Source organism: Halichoerus grypus, chromosome 8 (assembly GCF_964656455.1).
Source record: "Halichoerus grypus chromosome 8, mHalGry1.hap1.1, whole genome shotgun sequence".
Lineage (NCBI taxonomy): Eukaryota > Metazoa > Chordata > Mammalia > Carnivora > Phocidae > Halichoerus > Halichoerus grypus.
In genome coordinates this window covers 104363753-104390886 of record NC_135719.1, presented here as the reverse complement: position 1 = coordinate 104390886, position 27134 = coordinate 104363753, and the positions used below count along the sequence as shown (strand labels likewise).

The 27134-nt window shown below is 49.6% G+C and overlaps 1 protein-coding gene and 1 long non-coding RNA gene across 3 annotated transcripts in view; one reads left to right on the top strand and one right to left on the bottom strand.

The window, feature by feature from the left end:
* VCPKMT (valosin containing protein lysine methyltransferase) overlaps positions 1 to 27134 on the top strand; it is a 115220-nt gene that overhangs the window by 30298 nt on the left and 57788 nt on the right. The window lies entirely within an intron of this gene.
* Positions 4002 to 27122, bottom strand: LOC144378849 (uncharacterized). The gene is made up of 3 exons (XR_013440682.1): positions 27023 to 27122; positions 15434 to 18887; positions 4002 to 4883 (listed from the first exon to the last, which is right to left on the bottom strand). It is a non-coding gene; the product is annotated as an uncharacterized LOC144378849 (long non-coding RNA).

The following is a 27134-nucleotide window of genomic DNA, read 5'->3' as shown; positions in this document are numbered from 1 at the left end:
GATTTCAGCTCAAGTCACGAGCTCAGCGTCGTGAGATGGAGCCCCGTGTCAGGTCCCCTGCTGGCCGTGGAACCTGCTTACAATTCTCTCTCCCCCACCCTGCCCTCCTTCTAAAAAAAAAAGAAAAGAGATATAAAGCAGTTGGACACAGGCAAATGAGAGCAGGAAAGGGTCAGTGCTGAGAAGAGCAGAGCTGGGCAGCTGGTGCAGCGAGTCAGGAAGGAGCGGGTGAAGGCTGGACGAGGGTAGCGCTAGCAAAGGCAGAAGAGAAGCAGCACTTTCGGGGGTCACCAAAAGGGGAATAAATCAGGCTGAATATTGCAGTAGAGTGCAGAGAGCACAGGCTGGGTTCTGCTCTCTGCCTTACAGCCTTGTGGCCTCGGGGCCCTGAACCGATCTGAGCCTCTGTTTTTCACCTGTAAAATTAGGACAGAAATACTGGCCCCACCTCACTGGGTTACTGAGATCAGTGAGTTAGCATACAACACACAGTCTGTCTCGTCGTGGGGAGTGATCAAAACTGTTCGCTCCCTTCCTCATCTACCCATCTCCGTGCCCCCACCTCCCGTCGTGTGGGAAGAGGAAAGGGGCGGAGAGGGCTGAACGATGATGCGGTTTTCCAGGTGGTGCCGTTAAGCAGATGGAAAAAGTTCAGAAGGGGCAACTATTGAGAAGGGGAAGATAGGGTTGATTCTTGATATCTGGAGTTTGAAGTGAGGGCGGGCCAGTCCTGCTGGTGGCTGGGAACCCAAGGGCTGAGAGCTGGCACCAGCAGGGAGGCGGGAGTCCTGAGCAGGGAGGCCGAGGTTATTCAAGCCACACGGGTCTCTGGATGCCGAGAGGGGGCAAGAGCCGCCGTGGCTGAGGTGAGCAAGCAAACCCGAGGCTGGGGCTCAGCAATAAAGACCCTACAGAGGAAGCCGACATCCTATCACTGACCAGACCACACGGAGAATTAGGCACCACCCCAGTGTCCTGGCTGCTTGGTTATAGGCTTTCATCCGTTTCTGAGTTGACAAGAGTAAGGAGACTGATGTCAGAACCCACTGCTTCCACTGTCATTACACGGCAAAGTGTGTCTGCGGGTCCCCCGGAGGAACTCCTGGGAGGAGGTGCATATTATTCAGCTGTGTATCTCAAATAGGTTTCCGGCTGAGCTAGGGCCAGAAACAAACAAAATCATTCTAGCCACATGTACTGAGTTCGTCCCAGAGGCCAAGTGCCTGGCATGAACAAGGCTCTCTCTGTTTGTCAAACTGAAGCTGAGAAAGGTCATGGGAAACTGAGAAACAAGTGACCGGACCACCTCCTCTGAACCGCCGGTGATAAGCTGGCTGGCGCAATGAGTCTCCATTAGACCACTGTCTCAGGTAAGAGATCCCCCCTGCCCCCCACTTTCTTGATGACAGTGGGGTTAAATCATGACTCCCGATAGTAGCTGGTGCCAACAGGAGGGACAGCGCATTCAGATGGGAGGACTACCCCTTGTTGGCTCTGGGAGCTTGGGCGAGTCACCTGGGCTCCCCCTGCCTCAGTTTCCTCCTATGCACTAGCACAAAAACATCCCAGTTTCATGGCAAGCCTTAAGTGAGCACACATGAAAGCACTTTGTATAATGTAGAACTCGGTGAAGACAATGATTAGTGCTGTATGGCAGACCCATTGTGTTTGCCTTGAGTTACCTCAGGAAATTCCTCTGCTCAGAATGAGCATCAGGGAGGGCAGCTGTAAGAAAGCGAAATTTATTTCCCATCTGTCGTGGGTTGAATTGTGGCCCTCAAAAAGGTAATGTCCAAGTCCTAACACCACCACCCCTCCCCTCCGCCACCCTGCAACCTGTGAATGTGACCTTATTTGGAAATAGAATCTTTGCCCACGTGATTAAGTGAAGGTTCTTGAGATAGGATCACCCTAGATTTAGGGTGGGCCCCACATCTAATGATTGTCCTTGTGCAAGGAAGGAGAGAGACACTTGAGACACAGAGGGGAAGCCCTGGGAAACCCTGCAGAGATTTGGAGCAATGTGTCCACACGCTAAGGGACTCTATGGGTTGTTAGCAGCCACCAGAAGCCAGGAGAGAAGCATGGAACAGATTCTCGAGTATCAGACCTTCCAGAAAGAACCGACCCTGCTGATGTCTTGATTTTGGACTTTCGTCCTCCAGAACTGTGAAAGAATAGATTTCTGTTGTTTTTAGGTCATTAAGGTTGTGGTAATTTGTTATAGCAGCCCTGGGAAATTAATACACCATTCAAATTGAGAAGTGCAAGGACCTGCCAGCCTGCTGGTTCACCTCGGCTGCCCACCCCGATCCATCTGTCCTTGAGGACCATATTCTCCCTGGGCTGTCCGCACTCCCTTTGGCAGCTTTTGGTATATTTTGATAATGCCGCTCCCTTTCTCAGAAGCTACAGTGAGTTCCAGATGCTTCCTTTTTTTAAGATTTTATTTATTTATTTGACAGAGAGAGACACAGCGAGAGAGGGAACACAGGCAGGGGGAGTGGGAGAGGGAGAAGCAGGCTTCCCGCTGTGCAGGGAGCCCGATGCGGGGCTCGATCCCAGGACCCTGGGATCATGACCCGAGCCGAAGGCAGACACTTAACGACTGAGCCACCCAGGCGCCCCAGTTCCAGATGCTTCCAAGTGACGTTTAAACACATTCTCCCATGTCTCAAAGTTTTGTTCTTGGGGAAATGGCCTGGACGGTCTCATTGCCTGGGCCCATCAAATTTATCCTACTTTGCAATAAACATAGCAGTTGTGTGGCAGTTGGTAAAGCCAACCACAGCACGTGATGGTCTGTCTCTAGCTTGTTGCTTAGAGCAGTGGTTCTCAACCATTAGGGTGTGTTAGAATCATGTGGAAGGCTAGTGAAGATACAGATCATCGTCTCCTCTTCACTCCTCCCTTCCCACAAGTTTCTGATTTAGTAGTTCTGGGGTGGGGCCCAAGATTTCTCATTTCTCACATGTTCGCAGGTGATGCCAATGGTCCTGGACCCGACTACACATGAAAACAGCAAGAGCTGAGCAGTGATTCTCAAACTTTGCCGCACATTAGGATTACCTGGGAAGCTTCCCCAGACCCCATGTCTAGGCTGCAACCCATACCTTATTAAATCAGAATCTCTGGGGATAGGACCTGAGCATCAGCATTTCTGAAAGCTCCTCAGTGATTTTAATATGCAATCAGATTGAAAGCCAGTGGCTTGGAGGCACTCCTCTGTCCCCCGGCCAGATGGGGACGGGTTGGGAGGCTGGGAGATGACCTGGCTAGGCTTGGGGCCCATCTCTTGCAGCCAGGCCTGGTGCCCCTCTCTAGGGGTGCATGAGGGAAGGAGACAGAAACCAGAGTCCTAATGGGGTGTTGTCTCCCTGTGGCCATGGCCTAAGGGCTCTGTCTAGGGACCCAGCAAGAGAGTGAGGCCATCGCTGATGCCAAAGGCTTGGGTGCAAAGCCCTATTTTCTGACACTACTTGCTTTATGAATTTGATCAAGTAGTTCAACTCCTCTTTGTTCCCCTTTCCTTATCTACAAAATGGGGACAGTAAAAATACCTACCTGAAAGCGAGGCTGGGGAAGCTGTCTTTGAGGCACCTGGCCCAGGGGCTGTAGAGGGCAGACAGTAAACGCTCATGCCCCCTCTCCCCCACCATCTGTTCCCTCCTCACTCTCTAGTCTGAACCCGTGGGGAGAACAGGGGCCTGCACGCTTGTCCCTTTGTTTCTGGTTTCACTCCCAGAGTTTGGAACCTGACCTCTCAGTCACACTATCCGTACTATTAAAAAGAAATCTTTAGGGCTACCTCTTTTTTTGTTTATTCTTCCAAGATTTCTTTTAAATATACATACCTATCCCCCCCCTCAAAATGGTAGTATACTTCATACCTTTCTCCCCACTTTGCTTTTTTTACTTAATGATATATCTTGAAGATTACTCCACAGCAGTCTATGGAAATATTCTTTTTTTTTTTTTAAGATTTTATTTATTTACTTGACAGAGAGAGACACAGCGAGAGAGGGAACACAAGCAGGGGGAGGGGGAGAGGGAGAAGCAGGCTTCCCATGGAGCAGGGAGCCCGATGCGGGGCTCGATCCCAGGACCCTGGGATCATGACCTGAGCCAAAGGCAGACGCTTAACGACTGAGCCACCCAGCGCCCCGGAAATGTTCTTTTTGTTCTTTCATAGAGCTGCAGAACATTCTGTGTGTGTGTGGCTCCAGCATGGCTGCTCTAGGCAGTTCTCCACTGACGGCCGTTGGGGTGGTGGCCAGTCCCACACACGACTACAGCAGCCATACACATGCTGGGGCCTCTTCTCTGTGTCTTTGGGGAGGATTCCTGGGGCGCTCCCCTGCCGCCGCCGCCTCACCTGGGCCTGGCTCCACACTGGGCCGCGCCCTGCGGCCTCCTCGCTTCCTTTCCCTGTGATGGAGCAGGCCCGGCGGCACAAACAGCCACAGAGAGGCGGCCTCTGCTTCATTTCTGTCCCCCAGTCTCATCCCAGCGCATCTTACTGGAGCCACCCCAATTCTTCAGCAGAACTCTAGCTGTAAAGGGATGTGGGAAGGGTAGTTTTGGGGTTTCTTGTCTCTGCCACACGGGAAGGCTCCCAGAAGGGGGTTGGAGTACCAATCACCCCATCCGGCTCACCGACTCGAGTCCTTTGTTCTACAAATGGGGAAATCGAGGTGGGCCGGGGTCCACGCTCGCGGTGCGCGGTGCGTGTGTGCGCGCGCATGCGCGGACGCTCACGTGGCTGACAGCCTGGCATTTGGCCCCTCACTTCATGCCGGTGCAAGTGCTTGTGAGCTGGAGTCTCGTTGAGTCAAACACCTTAGGCAGAAGCCACTCCATACAACAGGAACTTTGAATTTTCTCTATAAAACAAAACAAAAACCCCTCACAGTCTCCTTTTGGGTGTATATAATACGTTAGGGACTGTTACAGGCTGAATTGTGCCCCCCCCCCCCCCGCAAATCCGTATGTTGAAATCCTAACCCCCAGCACCTCACAGTGTGACCAATTTGGAGATAGGGTCTTTAAAGAGGTCATTAAGTTAAAATGAGGTCATGAGGGTGGGCTCGAATCCAGTATGAGTGGTGTGTCATAAGAAGAGGACATTTGGACAGAGGCACGGGGCGCGGGGGTGGGGGGTGATGTGAAGACAGAGAAGGTGGCCACCTCCTAAGCCAAGGACAGAGGCCTCAGAAGAAACCACACCTGGCAACACCTTCACCTCAGACTTCTAGCTTCCAGAACCGAAGGAAAGTCCATGTCTGTTGTTTGACCCACCCGGTCTCTGGTACTTTGTTAGGGTCGCCCTAGCAAACTCATACTGAAACTAAGGTCCGGTAAGAAAAAACAAAAACACAAACCTGCGCTGGTAGGAGACTAATTTGGTCTCTGTGGTAAGGTGCTTCCCTCAGTGTTTTTTGCCATATACATTCGTCCTACTGCCTTACCTCTGGATGCTTCTGCTGAGCCAGACTCTTCTTGGCATCTTTCTCTCTGGCGGGCTCCCACTCAGAAAGACACTTCTGCAGCGTGCACAGTCGGAAGTCTCTGAGGTGGTGAATTGGCTGTAGCTTTAGATGGCGGCTGAGTGGCCAGCCCCCACGGGGAGACAGCCCGAGCCCTGAGAGCTCCCACCTCACTGGGCACTCGCTGAGGACTGTCAACCCGCTTTCCTAACCCATCCTCTTGGGGAGCTGTGGCAATCTTGCCCTAAATGTGTTTCGCCCCCATTTTCACAGGAAGTAAATGTGGCATGCAAAATGCATTTTTAATGACTGAGATCTGCATTTGAAAGTATTTTCCATCTTTGCTGGGTCATTAAGTCTTTAAATTCTTCAATATTTTAACGATCTTTATAGTCCAGCGATGTGTAGGTTTGTTCAAGTTTTCATTCTCTGCATGCACCCTTGCCCATAAGATGCTCCAGCGAGAGCTCACCAAAGGGTTATTGAACACACGGCGCTGTTCCGAACGGGTCCTTTCTTGCAGCCTGTGCACTGGCAATCATTATAGCAGAGGCTCATCTTACCCAGGCTCAGGTTCTAAAGGCAGTAAGGATGGTCCAAATGACCTTTGGAAATCCTCTTAGAAGTTGCCACGTTGGAGATCATGATACCATTTCTCAGTAAGTCCGGTAGGTCCAGCTTTCCCTCCGGTGTTGAAACAGAATATTGTCTTTTCAGTGGAGCCCCAGGTGAAGGCTTGGCCTGTGTCCGGGGGCTGTGGTGGAACTACACAAAGGGCTAGTTCTTACACAAAGGAGAAGAAGGCAGGAACCAAGACCCACTGGGAAGAGCAGATTCATAGGCATTCATTGAGTGGAAATGCAGGCAGAATTGCCTATATTATTTAAATAGTGCTCCCTCTTCTCTCTCTCTCTGTTAATTTTAGTTTTGCAGAACACATTTATTGCATGGCTCAGTACAATATGGCAGACAGAACACTGGACTGGTGTCCAGGATATCCAGGTTGCAAAGTTAGTTCAGCCACAAGCATTCTGGAGAATGCTAAGGCCAAGGCAGACTCTTAAAGCAAATAGAAGTCATTACTTTCTCTTGGGTTCAGTGTCCTCACCTGTAAGATGCATGTTTTGGGGTTGGATGATCCTGAGGCTCCCTTCTGGAGCTCCGGACATTGGCAAGTTCAAGCTCAGGCTCTCAGCTGAAGAAGACTGGCCCCTAGGACAGCCTTAATAACCCAGTGTTCTAGAAAAGCACCAGCCCATTCCCCACGCTGCCTGGGAATGTCCTAAGACAGAGTTCAGTAAAAGTAAGAACAAAGCTGAGCAATGGGTTCTGTAGGAGAACACCTGCTAATCCACCCTGCTTGCCTCCAGTGCCTCTTCAGTTCAGCAAATCTTTTTTTGTTTGTTTGTTTAAGTTTTTATTTATTTATCTATTTGAGAGAGAGTGAGTGAGCCGGAGGGAGAGGGAGAGAGAACCTGAAGCAGAGTCCATGCTGAGCGCAGAGCCTGATGCAGGGCTCAATTTCACGACCCTAAGATCATACCTGAGTCAGGACCAAGAGTCGGACACTTAACTGACTGAGCCACGCAGGCACCCCTAGTTCAGCAAATCTTAATTTAGCACCTGGTAAAGACAAGACAGGGTGCTCTGTATTGGAAAGGTAAAGGCAGGTAAACTGTCCCTGATGCTGTGGAATGCCCAATCTTGGTATAATTTTGAGTGTTTTATCACAAGTGAGAAAGCTGAGCATTTTTTGTTTGGGGGATGAAATATACTGGGAGAAACGAGGGTATATATCAGAAAACTTTTTGCCTTTAATTAATTTCCAAATCACATCTCTTTGGGTCTGTGGAAGTCACTAGCGCTCTTCACCAAATATTTCTGTTCTCCTTTGACTGAACATGTAGTAGGATTATATTTTTCTGAGCCACTGAAGTTAAGTGTGGCTGAGTGACTTCCTTTGCCAATGAAATATGAACAGTGTGGTATGTTTTACTTCCAGGTAGAAGCCTTATCAACCATCACAAGGCTCTCCTGTTGTTCTTCCCCCTGCCGTGTAACCAGCAATGCTCCAGGTAGTGGAAGCTCCCTGGGCTGCGTCTCTCTGCAAGGACAAAGTGGAAATACTGACCTGGCTGATCCAGGATGGACATGCAGTCGGAACAAGTTGTTTTAAGCCATGGTGATAGAAAAACTTTTATCATGGAAGTTTCCAAACATATGAAAGCAGAAGCAATAGTATATCCAACCCACTCTACCTATTACTTAGCTTCGGTCATTATCAAGACAGAAGCCTCTGAGATTTGGGGCTAGCTTGTTACTGCAGCACAACCTAGACTAGTCCTGCCTAAAACAGGGGAGGGGATATTATTTTATAGAAATACTACATGACTGACAAACAAGTAAAGAGCCTAGACATGAAATACATGAGATTCGATTTTCATGCCGTATTTTTCTTCCGGTTTTTTATGCTTCTTAGGAATTCAGGAGAGCTGAACATCTGTGTGAATTAGCTGACATAAAAGTTGCCAGGCACTCAGAAGGGAACTGCTTTGTAGAATCCTTGTCTTTTTTCTCAGCCTAGATCCACCTCCTTGGACTCATCCCCCAGCTCTTCTGGCAGTTGGAGCTCATCCTCTCACTTGCTAACGACGGTTTTCATGTAGGGAGCCAGGCACCCCGTGGCTTTGGGTGCCAACCCGCCTCCACATCCTGTGCCTCAGCTTCTCACATCTTGTGCCGCAGGGATGCACTGCTGCTGCTGACTTCGGGAGAGAGCTCCAGAAGGTTAGGCCTGTGGAGCATTGAATGCTCTTCTCGCCACAGATCCAGTTTTAGGTAGTTCATTTTGAGTCACACAGGGACCTCGGCGTACATATTTTGTTATTCCTCAGGTATGCTTGTTACAAGGATAGTGGTATAGCAGAATGTCTTAACAAAACCTTAACCGGTGGCCTAGCCCACAGAGAAGGTATGTTTTTATGTACAGTTTCTGTACACATACAGCACATGGGTGTGTCACGGAGCTTTCTGTTCTGTTCCACCGGTCTAGCAGGCTGTTCATGAGCCAGCACCATGCTGTCCTTATTATGGTTTGTAGTGGATTGGATGGAGTAAGTCTTCCTTCTCCTTTTTTTTTTTTTTTAAGATTTTATTTATTTGTTTGAGAGAGAGAAGCATAAGCAGGGAGAGCAGCAGAGGGAGAGGGAGAAGCCGACTTCCCACCGAGCAGGGAGCCTAATAAAGGGCTTGACCCCAGGACCCTGAGATCATGACCTGAGCTGAAGGTAGACACCCAGCAAACTGAGCCACCCAGGTGCCCCTTTACTCTTTTTTTTTTTTTTAATTATTTATTTATTTATTGAGTTCCTCAAAAAGAAATCCAACTGGAATTTTGAGTGGGATTTCACTGACTTTGTAAGTTAATCATTAATTTAATTAAGTCTTTATAGAGTCATCCAAGATAGGTCATCCTATGTTTGGTCATCCAGTCCAAAAGCATGGAATGTGCTCTATTTATTCAGATCATTTTCTGTTTCCTTGATTAGAATTTCAAAAATCTGTATGGAAGTTTTCTGTATTTTTGGTTAATACCCAGATGTTTTGTAATTCTTATTGCTATTGCAAATAGTGCCTTTTCAGTAATATTTTCTAGTAGCTCTTGTGGGGCGAGAAGAGACGCTGCTGATTTGTGCAGGTTGATCCTGTATCTGGCAGACTTACTGAACCTTATTAGTTCCAATTTGAGTCTGTTTTTTCTCCGCTGACACTCTGCTTCTCCTTTGCTGTAGGAAGAAACACCCCCCATTTAACTTCTGTAGCAGGTAGTGGTGGTAATTTTCGAAGGGGATGACTCACTGGGGAGGAGTGGAAAATGTTTCCTCCTTCCCCCGTAACAGGAGGGCCGGGGCCTCTGAGACACTGACAGCTTCAGAGTCTTGCCCCTCACCACTGGGGTGGGAGAAAGGTGGCCTAAAGTTCTCTGGTAACAGGGAAGGGGAGGGGAGGGAATGCCACCCAAAAGAGAGAGGGAGGGACTTAGAAAAGAGAACGAAGACAGAGGAAAGGAAAAGACTCTTTTGAGGGGGACTTTGACAGGATCGGGGGTCCATCTGGGGCCTCGGAAGTATCAGGGGCAATAGATGGTAAAAGAGTCTCTGGTTCCAGAAGAGATGCTGGACCAGAGACCCACCAGCCCGCAGTTTCACCAGAAAGCCCCGGAGGTGTTGGTCACTTAATGTGGGTGTGAGGAGGTCAAGCAGCTAGAGACGGGCCTGGGCACCTCCAACCCCCTCCCGCCATGCTGATCAACAGATAGAGGCCCCGCCCCATGATTGCTGCCCCCATGCAGCTATGACCGAGTGCACAAAGCCACAGGGCCTGGGAATGGGCCAGGCTCTGAACTCCCTACATCCCCAGAGCTCCCACAACTCAGAGCTGGATCGACAAGCACAGCCACGTTGAGGACCCCACAATTGGTCCTGAAAAGAAGTTTACTGAGGGAAGTCCAGGGGTGGAGAATGTTTTAACTGGGCAGTTTGTCTGCCTTGTTTAATGAGTAACCATAGCTGAATGTTAAGGTTGCTCTGGTTTGGAAACATCCCTGCATACCTGAGGGATGGTGTGGTGGGGCTACCGTCTGCCCTGCACGGTATTGGATGGGGCTGCTGAGGCAGGATGGGGAGGCCTTGGTTAACAGCCATGACTGGTGACCCTGATTTCAGTCACTGGCTGAGTGGCTGTAAAATCAGGAAGTGGGGAGGCCCTTCCCTCCCTGCCGCCCCTTCAAGGGCTTGCCCTGGATGGAATGCTGAACACATTAAATGCAGCTCTTCTTTGCTGACCAGTGCTCCCCTTTTTGCCCCTTTACTGACCTTCATGAACTCTCCACCCCCGGTTGCCAGAGCCCTGAGTGTAGGAATACTCTCCTCGGAGAATTTGCTTCCTTTAACAGATTGGGAGGAGCAGAGGCGTCCAGGCAGGTCTGCTCATGCGGGGAAGCAGACAGATGCCTTCGAATCCCACTCAGATGCAGGACCCCTTGGGTCTCGGTGGGGAGACAGGCCTGGCTCTGCTTGTAAGCAAGCCACGAAGAAGGCAAACTTTGTTGGGGCACCTGGGTGGCTCAGTTGAGCGTCTGCCTTCGGCTTGGGTCATGATCCCAGGGTCCTGGGATCGAGCCCCGCATCGGGCTCCCTGCTCAGCGGGAAGCCTGCTTCTCCCTCTCCCACTCCCCCTGCTTGTGTTCCCTCTCTCACTGTGTCTCTCTCTGTCAGATAAATAAAATCTTTAAAAAAAAAAAAAAAAGGAAGGCAAACTTTGGAAATGTATCACCTCAAAACAGAGGAAGCTATTCTGGAGCAAAGAAGCCAGGAAAAGTGTCAATGGGAAGAGGGATAGTAAGCTTGGTTCTGTGACAAATGCCCTGAGCCTGTCAAGGTGTTTCAGAGCGCTGAGGAGCCAGGCCGGCCGGACCCAGGGCGTCCCCCCGCCCCCCGAGAGCCTGGGTGAGGCGCTGTCTCTGGGTGTGCTCCTCATTTCCTGTGGCAGCCCGTCTCCACACGCCGAGTGGCTGCAGAACAACGGCTTGCAGTGACTCAGCTTTATAAATAGGACATTCACAGCCAAGATTATAGGAAATTCCCAGAGTCTTCTGCCTGGCCTTAGTTTAGGTGTGCAGCTCACACAAGTGAAGTCCCAGCCTCCCTCCTCGAGCCTCCCTCCCTACAGCCTCCTGGGGCGGTTGATTGCAGGCACATCTCTGCTTGGAGACTGGAAATGTCCCCCGGAGGGATGGTGGTGCCCACCTCTGGCCTTGTTCAGACACTCCTGGGGGAGAAGGGCTAGCACGTCCCACACTCCAAGCTCCTAAGCTGCATTGTCTCACTGACTCTCACTTACTCCCAGGAGGAAGGGGCATTATTATTCACCTTTGGTAGATAAAGAAACTGGACTGCAAACCCCTGTCTGACTAATTCTGGATCTCAAGGATGAACCACAGACTCAACCTTCCCTACACATAGAATAAGGAGGCAAAAGGATGATAGTCAAGAAAGGGGAGCCCTCTGTTTTCGGGAAAGAAGATAGGAGAAGGGTGCTACTGCTTTTTCCTTCTTTCCCCCGGTGACACCTTCCTTGGCAGGGGGCTGTTTCTGGAAAGCCAGACTTGAACTTTGAGTGGTTCCATGGCCGCTGCTGTAGCTGGGTTTGCAGAATCTGAGAGGGCGTCTACACGGAGGCAGGAGGCTCTGTAACTGGGGGGGTCAGGGTACTGCAGGTTTCGGACCTAAATGCTCTTCAAATATTTGCCCAACAACTCCCAGAGCTTTGGAACAAGAAGCAGGAGCGGTCCCGCTGAGTCATTGGATGCTGAGGCGTTAAACAGAAATGTGATATGATGCCGTTTAATGACTTCCAGCCTCTTCTCCCTCATAATTAGCCAGGGTCCCTCTCACCAAGGGGCCTCCTTACAAGGAGAGGGCTCTGCTGCTAGGCTGCGGGACAAGGCGGCACCTTCCACCTGCTGGTCCTGGAGCTGGCACCCCCCTGCCTTCATCATGCTGCTGGGACTGCCAGCGCTCTTCTGAGCTACAGAACTGAATTTCCAACAATCTGTGAAATTTCTCCTCTTCCACGCCCCCAAAGCTTCTGAGTTCAAGTGCATAATAGAGCATTCCAAACTTCTCTCCTTGCATTCTCTCTTTCAGTTAATGGCCTCACCTTCCCCCAGTCACCGTAGTTAGCAAATGCTGAATCATCTTTATTTCCTCTGCTCCTCTCCTCATCCCCTCCTCCCCGCCTCCCTGCTCTCCGTGTGTAACTGATCCCCGCTGCTTTCATGAAGGCCCCCAGTCTCAGAGTACACAGCAGGTCCTGGGTCCTGGCCACCCTGCCCTTTCCTGACCGCGGTGGGTACATGCCCCAAGCTGAGCCCAGCAGAGCCCTTCCCCAGGATTTTTCAAGCGGCTGCAGGGAGTTGGACCCCCCTTTCCTTTCTGGTTACCAGCTGGGAGGCCTGTGGGAGGCCTGTGGCCATGTGTCCTGCTGCCTGGGGAAAAAATCTGTCTGCAGCAGGACGGGAGACCATGCTGACGAATGATGGCAAGAGAATTCCTGAATGGATGGAGTTCCTAGTTCAGCCTCCCTGAGTCCGGCCGTGGCCTCCCTCCAACCCACCTTCCACAGGCTCACCAGGATTCTGTCCCGTTGTTTCCAACCTGTTGTTTTAAAAAAGATCGAACTACAGAGAAGTTTACAGAATAATTCAATGAACACCCATATGTTCTTCACCCCAGTTCACCAACTATTAGCAAATTAGCCACTTTGGTGCCCTCTCCATCTGCATGCACACATTCTTTTCCCGAACCATTTGAAAGTAAATCGTTGATATCATGACCTTCTCTCCTAAGTATTTCGATGTGTATCTCCTAAGAATTGGAACACTTTCCTACATAATTACCATGATCACATTCAAGACCTTTCACAAGGACATATTATCTAATGTATAGCCACATTCAATTTTTCCAAGGGAAATGTGAATATGTATATATGTTGGATAATATTATTATAGTTGTTTTTTTCCTTTTTCAATTCAAGATCCAATCAAGGTGACAAATTACATTTCATTGTTCTGTTTAGTTCCTTGCTGTTTAGAACATATAGTTCTTTCCTTTTTTGTATTTCATGGTGTTAATATTTTTATAGCATTTCTCTCAATTTGGGATCCTGTGCTTAGGGAACCCAAGCATTGTGTAATGGGCCGTTAAGTCTCCTCTTATGCAGGGGAGACATGATCTGCAAAAGGAGCCATTATCTTTATTATACTGGACATTCAGCCTGCCTGCACTTTCTTCCAGGGGGAGATACTACCTCTGTCTTCCAAGACTACTTGCCATACAGACATCCTTGGAAACATATTCCGGGAGAAGGGCAGCCAGTCCCACTGCTCGTGGGTCATCCACAGATGTGAGAGACCCATGGAGAACTCTCTCTCAACAGGTCCGTGAACGTTATCCACAACACAATCCACTGATCATGCTCTTTCCCTGTTGTGGCTGATGGTTCCCCCATATCCATTCTCTACATCTTCAGTAATGGAACCCCACTTACCCACAATGGCTGTGCACATGGTTTCTCAGAATTAAATCTGCATTTCCCATCTTCCCTTGCAGTAAGGTGTGGCTATGGGATGAAGTTTTGAGGAACAGGCTTTCAGTGTAGTGTGCAACTTCTGGAAAGTGCTCTTAAAGGATAGATAACATGCCATTTTCTGTCTCTTTCCTCTTTCCTGCAACAAAAAAATAGCAACCTCCCTCCTGATGGCCTTTCCAATTCTCTCCTCTGCCTTTTTTTTCTCCATAGCACATAACACCATGGACATACCATCTATTTTGCTTGTGTTGTGTTTTGTCTGCCCTCTCCCTCGAATGTAAACTCCATGAACAGTGCTGGTACACCACGGTTGTTAAAATACTGACATACTTCCACACCAGTTAGTGTCTCCGTGTGCCTCCCATGGTACCTTTAGGTACCCAACAGTCTTAACTGGGGCTGCCATAACAAAGTGTCATGAACTGGGTGGCCTTAACAACAGAAATGTTTTTCCTCGCAGCTCTGGAGGCTGGTATTCCAATATCAAGGTGCTGGCCAATTCAATTCCTGGAGAGATTCCTGGTGAGGGCTCTCTTTCTGGCATGCAGATGGCTGCCTTCTTGTGTACACACACACTCACCTACACACACACATTCACAGAGAGAGAGAGAGAGAGAGAGAGAACTCTCTGGAGTCTTTTCTTCTAAGGGCACTAATCTCATTGGGCCAAGGTCCCAACCCCATGACCTCATCTAACCCTACTTACCTCCCAAAGACCCCATCTTTAATACCATCACACTGGGGATTAGGGCTTCAACATATGAGTTTGGGGTGAACACAAAGGTTCAATCCGTAACATCAACAACACAGGCACTGACTCACAGTAGAGGGCTTCCAGGATCCCGCTTCTACCTTAGGGCTGGTGACCTCCCAATGAATCAGTGCCCATCCTATGCCCCTCAGGCGCTCAGTGAAGACTTGATGGGTAAATGCATACTAGATTTTGACATGGCTCCACGCCTTTCCATCATCAATCTTGAACTCAAGAGGAGCTAGAGTCAGATTTTTCAATAAATAAAAATCAGGAAAAATGCCAAGCGGCAATTCTCTACTACTATTTTTAAACAAAGGACTTTTCTCAAGTCCTTCCTGTTCTCATCCCACCCCATGGAGAAGAGGAAGTGACTCTGAGCAGAAACACGTGGGAGAGGGAATATCATTTTTTTTTCCTAGAGACAAGTAATTACCAGGATCATCCCCATATTGACGATGGGGATTAGGGAGGGAGGGAGAGACAACAGCAATGGTATGAAGCTGGAAAGGGAACCGAAGGTTGTCAGCCAGTGGGCTCAGAGCCACACACATCTCGCTTACCTCGCCTTCCAGGAGGTCCCTCTGTGCCAAGGAGACAAGTGGTTTAAGGGCCTGGATCTATTACATTAAACATGTGCAAGCCCTATGAACCAAGCAGTTCCCCGTCCTGTTCTCCAGCTCAGAGAAATGCTCACACATGTGCAGGAAGGCCTGGCTTATAAGAGTAAAAAAGCTGTTTAAATAGTCCAGTTGTCTAGGAACAGGGAAATGGCTAAATAAGGTGTGCCATTGCTAAGCACTCTGGAAAAGCATTTAACAATTTAAAAATGATGAATGGATCTATGTGGACTGATCTGGAAAGAGCCCCACAGATTTGTTGTTGAGAGGAAAGTAGTGAGTTCAAAACAATACCTACAGGATTTGTATATGCACACCCCCCAGTACTTTCTGTTTTCTTTTAAAACTTCCTTAAAAGGTTATCATTTTAAGCATACAAGAAAGTTTGGAGAATAAAATCAACAAACGTTTACTTGTAGACTCACCATGCAGTTTTTGGCCACGTTCACCATGCGGCATCTTGAGTAATATATGTTGAGCATATACTCTGCCAGACATTGTACTAAAGATGGAACTAGGTGATGTTGATATGATCGTGAACAAGACGGACAAGCAACCTGCCTTCATGCAGCTTACCATTTCCTGGGCAGACAGACAACAAGCAGCAGAGCAAATACATTATTATGGATCACGTTGAACGATATGAAGAAAACGAGCAGGGATAACAGGTGTGACCTCCTTCGGGGAGGAGGAGCAGGGCCAAGGGATCTAAGGAGGTGAGCTGTGAGCTGACACCTGAAGGATGAGAAAGAACCAACCGTGGGCAGAGCAGACTGGGCAGAGGCCCCGAGAATCTCAGAACCAGGGCCTGGCTGTGTAATTAGCTACAGCCAGCACCAAGGAAAGCCAGGGATGGGAAAGTCAGTCTCCCCTTCCCAGGGGCTCACTGCTTCAACCCATGGCAGATGGTGGATCCCCAAGGGATTGCAACCTCTGTCCCAGCACATGCATGATGTCTGGATCCAGACTGGGTGAGAGACGACTCAGACCCTCCCTACAGCCCTGCCCAGCCTGTCACCAGGGGTGAAGGGTGACAGCAGAATGCGGGCCTCCCCCTGCCAGTGTGCCTGGGTACTGCTTCAGGCAGAGGGTGGCAGTGGTCGTAGGGAGGACAAGGAGAGTAAAAGGAAAGGGAGGCCTGGGGGGACCTGGGGCCCCAGGGAGTAGGAAGGTGGCAGGAGGTGTGGCCACAGATGAGCTGAGGCTCCAACCCTAGTGCAAATGGCCTGCTCCATCGACCCCTCAGGCTTCACTTGCAAAACACAGATTCAAAGATAATTAGAAATTCAAGATGGCGACCACAGGGTATTAAAGCCCACCCAGAGTACCCATCTCCCCCTCTTCCCCCCAACACTTCTGAGTGTGAGGTCCGATGGGGCTGCACTGGTCTCAGGCCTATGAAGCTGACCCCGTTCAGAATGGAGAGGAAGCCAGCATCATGCCTGCTTACAGTGAGTGGTGGGAAGCACATGAGGGGTATGGGCCAGGTAATGCCGGGGATCTGTGGGCCCCTGCAAAGATGATATTCATTGCATTTTGTTCTTCATCCAGTGGGAAACCACCAAAGGGTTTCAAGCAGATGATAACATTTTAGGTCACACTGGCTATGGTGTGGAGAATGGATTGGGCCACGAAGGAGTGAAAATGTGGCTGACCAAGGCAGGCAAGGGGTGATAGTGACTTAAGGTCTGGATGAGGCCATGGGAGAGAAGCAGATGCGTGAGAGGCATTTTACCAGGATAGGGTAAAAGAAATGGTTGATAAAGGATCAAGGAAGGGAGAGCCCAGGGAGTGGGAAGGTTCAACCAGGCAGATGTTGAAGTGAGAAAGTAGGAAGACAAGTACAGCAGAGTGGAGGGGAAGACCACAGGACGAAGAGCAAGAGCCCAGGCAGGGTCCATCACAGACCCGCCTATAACCCAGCGTCTGGCAACCTCGGTTTTGCACAAGGCACTTGGTTGCATTGTCCTGTGTCTGGATAAGCCAGGTAGAATGAGCTGAGCTCCTCTCTGTCATCCTAGCGAAGTGGACCTTACCCACCCAGTCTTTCCTCCAGATCCTAGCCCAGAGGGTTCAGTTTGTCACCTTGCAGGACAATTTATGAAGGCTGAGGGTGCCGGTCCTTCCCTGCCATGCCTGCCTGCATGGCTTGGCCTCTCAAAACACACTTATAAGAATGGGGACAAAGGCCAGACCACAGGAGGACCCAGGGAGGAACAGGAGAGAGAACAATGGCTGTATCTGTGAAATCAACCTGAAACTTGGTTACCTTGCATGCAAAGTGTGACCTGCCTGCCTGCCCAAATCCCTTTCCCCTTTTCAGTCTGTTCAGAGGACCTGCAGGGATCAGGGGCCTGGCTGTCCCCCTGAGCAGAGGACTACAGCTGGGATTCTATTTTCATTCAAATAGCAATGTCAAAGAAACCTCACGCTTTCCTTTTTGTAAACCGGTAAGAAAAGTCCAACAACAAGGGAGGAGGGGGAGGGAGGAGACGGGAGGATTAGGGAGGAGGAGGGAAAGGGAGGGGTTTGCAGAGCTGAGAGCTTTGTGAGGGCAGCCTGCCTGCCATCCAGGCTTCTGGTGAGCGGTCGGCTTTGGAGAAGTGGCCACGGGAAGCTATGAGTCAGGAGAGCATTCTTACAGGCTTTGCTAATGCTGATGCACTTGCAGAACGGGAGGAAATGCAGTCCTGGTTTGACCTAACCAGCGCATCCTCTTTATCGTGATTAAAAGCCATCATTTTCTCCCTCCCTGGTGGCAAGGTTAGTGGACAGAAATTCAGTAATGAAATTTATTTCATCACAGAAAAGTAATGTCTTAAACCTATTAATTTCAAACGGCCAGAAAGAAAAGGAGTCTGCAAAAAAAAAGAAACCTGCTTTTATTTCCTGTTAATTGAGCCAAAGAAAATTCTCCTTCAAATTCCTGAGCTGTTCTCATTGTTCTGTGTTTGCACAGAGCACTGTGAGGCTCCAGGGCTGTGCTGAGAACTCTCGGGACAGTCGTGTCGCCGCGGGCAAGCGGCTTGGGGGGATCTCGCTTTCCTCAGTGCGCCTGCTGGAAGTTAATAAGAACTCCAAGGAAAAATTAGTTTGGGAAGCAATGCGTTCAAGGAAGTAATATGGGTTTCTTTACTATGGAGAGCCTTCAATATACCAATGTACAATGTCAATCTTCAAGAAGCGTGCAGAAAACCCTGTGGATTTCCTCCTCAACACCATTCCCTGCCCCACTTCTTTGCTCAGATAACCTGGATTTTGTTTGATTATGATTCCTGTGTGTCTCGTGGGCTCCTCCCCTGCGCCGGGGAGGCATGATGGTTAGTCTGATCCACTGCCCTTGGCAGTGATTGCTGTAGGTGTGGGCACCAGACACAGCCCCGCCCATGGGAGGTCAGGCACAGCAGACTTGGGGACTTCTAGAAAGTTTCCCTCACTTTTAAAACAAACACAATGGGATGCCTGGGTGGCTCAGCTGTTAAGCGTCTGCCTTCGGCTCACATCATAGTCCCAGGGTCCTGGGATCGAGCCCCGCATCAGGCTCCCTGCTCAGCGGGGAGTCTGCTTCTCCCTCTGCCTGCAGCTCCCCCTGCTTGTGTTCCCTCTCTCGCTGTGTCTCTCTCTGTCAAATAAATAAATAAAATCTTAACAAAAAACCCCCCACAATACGAGTACTTGCCTCTTCCTGTCTTTGGACATTCTCGTGTGAAGACATGAGCTCGGAGCTGCTGCAGTCATATTAGAAGCATGAAAAGCCAAGAACACCTCAGAGAAGCTGATCTCAGCCACTGATGCTGTTAAGCTGTTGCATTAACTCTTGGGTTTGTTTCTTCATTGTTCAGGCCACGGGGCGTTCAGTGTCGTTCAGCTACTAGCATCCTGAAACCGAAAGGGACACAAGATGCAGACATTCCCAAATTCACTTGACCACAGAAGCTCCTTCCTGATGGTGCTTTTTTTTTTGGAAAAAGCCAAGGAGTGAGGGACACAGTGTTGGAAGTTGGAAGCTCCAAGTTCTGTTTTAGGTTCTAAAACTCACATGAGCTCCTGGGCCTCATTTCTAATGTTGTGAAAAGAACCTGTAAACTAAGATACTGTAAGTCAAGTGCCTGATGCTATCTATGCATGGCACAGAGTAGATGTGTCATAAGTCATTGTTGCTAACAAAATGGGGCCCGGGGTGGAGGAGAGAAATAGACCAGTTTCAAATCTCATTTCTGCCTAAGAGTTCTTTTTTTTTTTTTTTTTTTTTAAGATTTTATTTCTTCATTTTGAGAGACAGAGTGCAAGCAGAGGGTAGGGTAGAGGCAGAGGGAGAGAGAGAATCTCAAGCAGACCCCACGCTGAGCGCGGAACAGAGGAGAGGGGGCTCTATCTCACGACCTCACGATCATGACCTGAGCCAAAAATCAAGTCAGATGCTTAACCAACTGAGTCACCCAGGTGCCTCACTGCCTAAGAATTCTCACCATTCCCAAAGTAAAACCTGTCTTCTCTGGCCCTGTATCAGTTTATAGCATCCTCTAGCCCTCCACTCAGCCGGTAAAAGCTAAAATAAAGACACCAGAGATGTCCTACGTGAGCGCCCTGGCTCCAGGGCCCATCGTCCCTTTCTCTTCTGCTGCAGCAAGCCTGGGGTCCTGCTGGGCCGGGCTCCCTGGATGGCCAGTGCCCCTCTGTGCACACGGATGGCTCCCGGATGCTCCTCGGGGAGAATTCCACAGGTACTGGATGCCCAGCCGGCCCCAGGACAATCTCCAGGCTAGACACTCTTGTGGATGCCAAGGGATTGAGTTCCTCCTCGGCCAGAGTCTGGCTGGGACTCAGCAGCCGGCAGACAGCTGACCCAGGGCTTTGTGCTCTCTCTCTCTCAGTCTCTCTTGTCCATTGAGACCTTTTATTTGTATGTATTACATCCCTAGAAAAAGAATCCCAGGATTTTCCCTTCTGTGCGTTTTCATCCATCATGCCAGCTGACATCATCAGTACAATAAAACCAAACCGAAGGGACAGGAGCAGCTTGTCCGGCCATGTTTCTGGATCTTTGAGTTGCACAGCAGATCTGGGGCTCCACACTTGTTTAACCTCCTGTGAGGCTCACAAATATTTTCCCAGCTGTGACCAACAAGGATTTCAAATTCGCCAGTGTAACCATGCTTCATCATCCCAGTTTGAAAGTGGACCGTGGCTATGGAAAGTGACCTAATAAGACCTGGTGTTTGCCTTTCTTTTGGGTGGTGTTGGTGTTCTTGAGAGCATCTGCCAGGACCTGCGGGAGCACCAGTGTGGTGGCAAGGAAAGACAGGGGCTTTGCTCTGTTTTATGTGGTCTGATGAATAGCACAGAGAGCAAGTGGCTAAGAGTGTGAACGTGTGTGTGTGTGTGTGTGTGTGTGAGTGCGTGCGTGTTTGTGCGTGTGCACATCACACCCAGGTATAGTCACGGCTCAGTAGAAATACCTTATGGAAGGAGTGAGGTAGACCAGGCAAGTTTTATTCTTCGTTCTTTATAGACCAAGAATTCGAGGTTCAAAGAGGCAGAGGGGCCTGCCCGGGGGGACATTAGCCGTCAGGGGCACAGCCACTTGTGAGAACAGGCCTCTGGCTCCCAGGCCATCGCTCTTCCTACCCTGTGAAGAACATGTTGGGTGTTCAGCAGTGAGCGGGACCCTGGCTGTTTGAGGATGGGGGAGGCAGGTGCACAAAGCAGCATTTCTACTGCAGCCTAGGGCCGTGTGATAGGAGTCCTAACTTGTGAAACGTTACGGTGAGGTGGTCGTGCTGCCCACTGTTAGTCCGGAAGAATACTTGATGGATCTGTGTCAGTCTGGGAAGGTTCCCTGGAAGATGTGTGCTTTTTTTTTTTTTTTTTTTTTTGACAGAGAGACACAGTGAGAGAAGGAACACAAGCAGGGGGAGTGGGAGAGGGAGAAGCAGGCTTCCCACCGAGCAGGGAGCCCAATGAGGGGCTCAATGCAGGGCTCGATCCCAGGTCAAAGGGGAAAAAAGTAACCTGGAGAGCAGGGTGTGTGGGGTGAGGTGGATGAGGGTGGAGAGGTGGGTAGGACCTCTCCTAAGAGGACAAGGGACACGTGAGAAGGGCCTGGTGAGTGAATGAGAGCTTGGATTCGGTCCACGGCTTGCAGTGCTTCTCAGGTTGGACCCATCTCAGCTCTATCAGAATCCTGCGGGGGCCCCACCCAGCAGATCCTGGATTAATTGGTTCTGGAGAAGGGCTAGGGAATCTGCAAAGTTAAGAGGCTCTCAAGGTGATTCAGACACAAACCGGTTTGACAACATGTGTTGGGCAATTTGAGGGTTTCAGACCAGAGAGACAAGATCAGATAGATCCCCTGGGAACTGGGAAGGCCAAGCTAGGAGCTGGGCCCCTGGGGAAGGGGCCCGATGTGGTGGTGCAGGCCAGAGAAGCTGAGCACTTGGGTCAGGATCCTGGCAATAGGAATGAAGAGGAGGGAGAACTCGAGAAATACTCTTTGGTGACTCACTGGTGAGTTTCTGGTAGACTCCCAGCAAGAGGAACAATGAGTTCGATTTTAAAGGAGGGACATTGGGTAGGGAAGTCCATTGGGCAACCAGGTTTGAGAGTCTGAAGTTCAGTGCAAGGACCAGACCTGGGTATAGATTTGAAACTCAGCAGCTTATAGTGTTTTACCATTAAGCATCACAGTGAACTTCATGTTGGCAAGTAGGAGGCTTTCAGATTTTCCCAGAGACTCTGTCTGCAGGCAGAAGAGGCATTTCCATACTAATTCTCTAATACTTTTACTAGCAATGATGTTGATACGTTGTATGTGCAGAGACCCTTCCTGGAGAATCTTGAGCACAAAAACATAAGTTCTATCCCTTGGAGGCTTTTTGGTCTTTTTAAAGTAATGCATTTAGCTTGCCCAGAATCAGTCTGGGAGAAGGGAGGAACTTGATAAAGGGATCTAGCAAATCCATGTTCTGTGGTGATCGGACCTTGTAACGCACACTTTCAGACTCCAAGGACAAATCACAGTAAACACGATAGCATCTTAAATTTCTCACTTTCTCCCCTTACAAAGCACTGTGCTAGGTTCCAGTCCTTAAGGAACCCACAGTCAGTTGGAAGAGACAGATGAGCTGTTGGACATCTCTGGTGCTGTCTGTTGAGCACATCTAAATAAAACTGGGGTTTCAGGAAAGACTTTGTGAAAGAGGTGACACCTGTTAGGAGGAGGAAGAGAAGTTGGTGGATGATGGAGGCGGAGGAGGAACATTCTAGGAAGAAGAAACAGCACGTGCCAGGCATGGGCTCATGAACGCGGACCTTGTCAGGGAACACGGAACAGTTAGATACGGCTGGAGCAAAGGGCAGGTGCGGAACAGGGTTCTGTTTCGGGAGGTAAATTAACGCTCAGAGACTGAGTTTGTCTTTGTTAACACAGGTTCACTGGGAGAAATTTCACAAGCCAGTGGCATATGGGATAATGTCTCTTAATAAGCCGGCAAAGAAATAACATACTCCAAACCGCTGGTAGCTTAATCACACCGTTGTGCCAAGCAAGGGGAGGTGAAAGCAATAAGGTCCGAATTTAGCTGAGGTGTGTACGTTCGGGACGGTTGCTGCTCTGGAGAGGCGCTTTAGCCGGCCCAGAGCGGACTCCCGCCGCCCCGCAGCAGTAAGAGTCCCCCGTTGCCAGGGCACGTTGCTAGGGAACGCGGGCACGGTTCGGAGGGCATCTGCTTTTCCGGGTTGCTGCACCGGTTTTTAGCTAGCTGCCCCGAGGTGTTCAGAGAGCTACTTGCACCCGCAGTCTCCAGGCCCAGGTAGAACTCTCTCTGCAGTCCCCCAAACCCCTGGGATTTACAGTCAGACGCCCCCTCGCCCCGCCGGCAGCGGCTTCGGTCGGTTCTTATCGATAAGCCCCCAGCGGGGGGCCCGCCCGCAGCTGAGCTGCTGAGTTATCAACAACAGATGAGAGGATGACATCCTGTCACAGCTGACTTCACTCTTAATCAAAACAACTTTCCTCGTAAAAACAATTTCCATTTTTGTCATAAACAAGTGGATTTGAAGCCGTCGCACACCAACACACGACAGACAGGGACTGGAAATGAGCCCCGGTGGGGAGGGGGCGGAGCCTCTCCAAGGAGCTCGCCACACCGGACGCAGAGAGACGGGATCTCCAGCTCGCTGGAAAACTAAGGAGCCGGTTGAAGGCGGCGCGTTAACTGTGGTAGCTGGGGGCGGGGCAGTGCCCTGGTGAGGACGCTGGCGGGAGGCTTTTCCGACGGATCAAGGGGACCTGAAGCAAGACAGAAGCGGCCCGGTCCTCCGCGCGTCGCCTGGCCCAACCCTCAAGCGTAGCTCCCGAAGCGGGGAGAACGGCCAGGCCGGGTAAGGTTCCGGGATTGAGACGTGTATGCCGTTCACAGATCACTTGGTTTATTGCATAACTCGATCACACAAGTTAGTCACACAAGAAAGTTAGAAGGATTAACAAGCCACTCCAAAGAGGCCCTGGTCTGGTCTGAGGTAGCGGTGACAAGCGTTGGCCTGGGCTGCAGTCAGGTCACCTTCCGTGTGCGCAGAGCCTCCCTGTGGAGCAGCTCCCAGCGTGTGCTGTGCGGGGGGTCCGTGGGCCTTGGAGCCGCTGCTGCTTTTAAGGGTCTGCTTAGTTGGGTCCACTGGTTACCCCCAATGGTCTTCGCCATATCAGCACAGTCTTGGTCTCACCCGTCTTTCCACAGATGTTTCCAGACAAGTCTTATATGGGAGTTCATATCGGCCACTGTGACTCCATCTTGTCTTACTCCGACTTAGCTTATTCTCTGTCTTCTATGACTCGGAGTCCCATACAAAGTAGCACACCATGACATCATTCCTCTCCCCACAGCCAGCTGCCAAACAAGCCACCATCTCCCCCGCCCTGGGCTCCCACAGGAGCCCCCCACTGGTCTTGCTGATTCCTGTTTGTACTTCACAGCCTGTTCCCCACAGGGATAGCCAGAGTGACCTTTTAATAATGGAACTTGTATTATGTCTTTTCTCTGCTAAAGCCCTTCAATGGCTTTCCGTTGACTGCTCTCAGAATACAAGCCAACCTCCTCACCCAGGTGTACTTGATCTGGCCATATCCACTTATCTGACCTTGTTTCCACTTGCACTCTCTGTCCCTGTCCACACTCCTAACACATGGTCCTTCTTTTTTGCTGGCTCTTCCTCCTGCCTGGGTCCTCACACAGCTGGCGATTTTTGCCTTTCAAGCATAATTTAAATACCATTTTCTCAGAGAGACTTTCCCTGAACCGTCCCCTCAATCTACAGGAGCCCACAGGGGTTCTCTAATGAGTCACTGTTTCAAATCTCTTAGCAGCTCTAATTACTATGCGGTGTTTTCCTGTTTATTTGCCTATATAGTTACTGTCTTCTTCCTCTGTAGTCCATAGTCTCAAAAAATGGCGGCTCCCAGTTCCTTCTCTCATTGTAAGTACATGCTACTCCACCCATCAAGAGGTGGGGTCTAATTCTCTGTCTGTTGAATCTGGCTTTTGACTTCTTATGAAGTCAAATCCTGACCTTTGCTCAGGATTCCAAAAGAAATGAAGTTGCTTTGACTGACAGAATGTGGCAGAAAGGATAGAGTCTCCGTTCTGGACCTAACTTTTAAGAGGCTTGTCTGCTTCCCCTTTTACTCTCGGAAGCCAGCTGACATGTAATGAATTCGACTACCCTGCGACCGCCATGCCTTGAGGAAGCTCAGGCTTCCATGTGGCGGAGCGCTGACGTGACACACAGGTTGTGATGCCTGAATGCTGATGAGTGAGGGAGCCCAGCTGACACCCAGAGCAGCAGCAGTTGTCTTACCAAAACCTGACCCAACTCCTGGCCAGAGAATTGCGAGACATAATAAATTGTACTGTTTGAAGTCACTAAGTCTTGGATGTTTGTTATGCAGCATGGGGTAACTGAAACATCCTCCCACCAGAAGGAAGCTTCTCAGGCTTTGCCTGGCAATACCCGTAGACCCAGTAGATGCATGTTGGAGGTGAGAATCTGGGGATAATGGAGTTGACCACTGACCAGAAGTCTCAATAAAGCAATGATGGTGATGTTTGACACTGTGAATGCTGGTAACCAAGGGATGGAAGTTAGAAAGCGAGATATTGGAGGTTTTTTGTTTGTTTGTTTTAACAAGTTTAGGGATGTTGGAGTTGAACATTTCAGTTCTGAGTTTTGAGGACATGCGGGATATGGATGTGGCTGAAGTGGATAGAGGACAAACATCACTGGAATTGAGGAAGTAAGCAGACTTGAGGTAGGATTTTGACTGAGACACCCGTAAGAAAATTCAACTTTTCCAGGATGACGACAAGACCAGCAGGGGGAAGAGGCATTGGAAGTTTCCACCTGAGAATTATGAGGGTGATATCCTTGGAAAAACCTAGTTTCAACCAAGGCAAAAAGGATTCAGTGAGGAATCTGCAGGGGTAGGATGGAGAGACAGTTTGCAGTGGAACAGAGGAGGGAGGGCGACTCAGAGGAAGGAGAGGGAGTTGTCTGGAAGGCTGCAGCCGGGGGAGACAAGTGTAGGGGCATCAGAGACCAATGCCGGGCTCTCTCAGAATCCAGCTGAGCACCGAGGAGGCTCTCACTGTGGGCAGAAGCGAAGGATGCCTTGGATGAGATCATGAGGGAAGGTTACTGGCCTTCAGATTTTGGCCAGCCGGGAGGTATAAAAATTTTGTTTTCCTGCCAACATATCCAAAGGATAGATCATGTTTGCTGTTGGCAAGAGGGTCAGCAATCCTGACCTTTGCTCAGGATTCCAAAAGAAATGTGAAAGGATGTGGGTGGGGCATGGTTAGGCCCAAGCTGGTAGATATCCAGTAGGCCTGCTGGCCTGGCACAGCCCTTCTGAGCAGAGGGGAGGAACAGGCGGCTCAAGTCCTGGGCTCTCCCAGACTCTTGTGCTCCACAGCGCTTGGCTTTAGATGAAAGGTTGGCAGGGCAAGTCAGCATGAACTATATGGGACTGGTGCCCTACCAGGCTGTGGAAAGGTAAACTGGCTTGAATTACATCTTTTCAAATCCTTTATTTTTTTTAAGATTTTGTTTATTTATTTGAGAGAGAGAGAGAGTGAATGAGAGAGAGCACAAGCCAGAGGGAGAGGCAGAGGGAGAAGCAGACTCCCTGCTGAGTAAGGAGCCCGAGGCAGGGCTCTTTCCCAGTACCCTGGGATCATAACCTGGGCCAAAGGCAGACACTTAATCAACTGAGCCACCCAGGCACCCCTTTTCAAGTCCTTTGTTGTTGTTGTTGTTGTTGTTTTAAGATTTTATTTATTTATTTGACAGAGAGAGAGATAGTGAGAGCAGGAACACAAGCAGGGGGAGTGGGAGAGGGAGAAGCAGGCTTCCTGACTAAGCAGGGAGCCCGATGTGGGGCTTGATCCCAGGACCCTGGGATCATGACCTGAGCCGAAGGCAGACTCCCAACTGACTGAGCCATCCAGGCACCCCTCAAGTCCTTTAAATAATAAACTACATTCTTTCATATTATAAAAGTAAAACATGTTAATGTAAAAACTTTGTTTTCAAAGCAAAAAAGCCTTCAAACCCATGCTCCTCATCCCTGTCTCCCTCTACACACAAAACAATGAGCACAGGTAAGTGGTAAGTCCTTAACATACTATTAAATTCTCATTTTAATAACACAGTTACAATTTCTCTGGACTATTCTGTTTCTTGTCCCAATTCTCAAGTCAAATGGAACCAAGCAAAGGGCAAGTGAGAGAGGGAAACAATGGAATCCTTCAAGCCCTGCTGGTCTATTCAAAATGGAAGGTATTTATTAAGCTCCAACCCTTTAGGTCTGTTTTGATTATAAGTGACTGAAACGCAAGGCCAGTTAGCTTAAGCCAAGGAAATGTATTGGTTTGTACAGATTTAAAAAAAAAAAAGAAAAAAGTCCAGAGAGTGGGCTCAATCAGCTACTTAAATGATGCTGGCAAGAATCTCTCCCCTACCTGCTCCATCTTCTCAGCTCTGATTTTCAGTATCAGCTTCATCTCAGGCAGAATTTCCCCAGTGGGTGACTCCCAGGGGCTCTAGGCTTACTTCCTGCCAACTTAGTAGCAC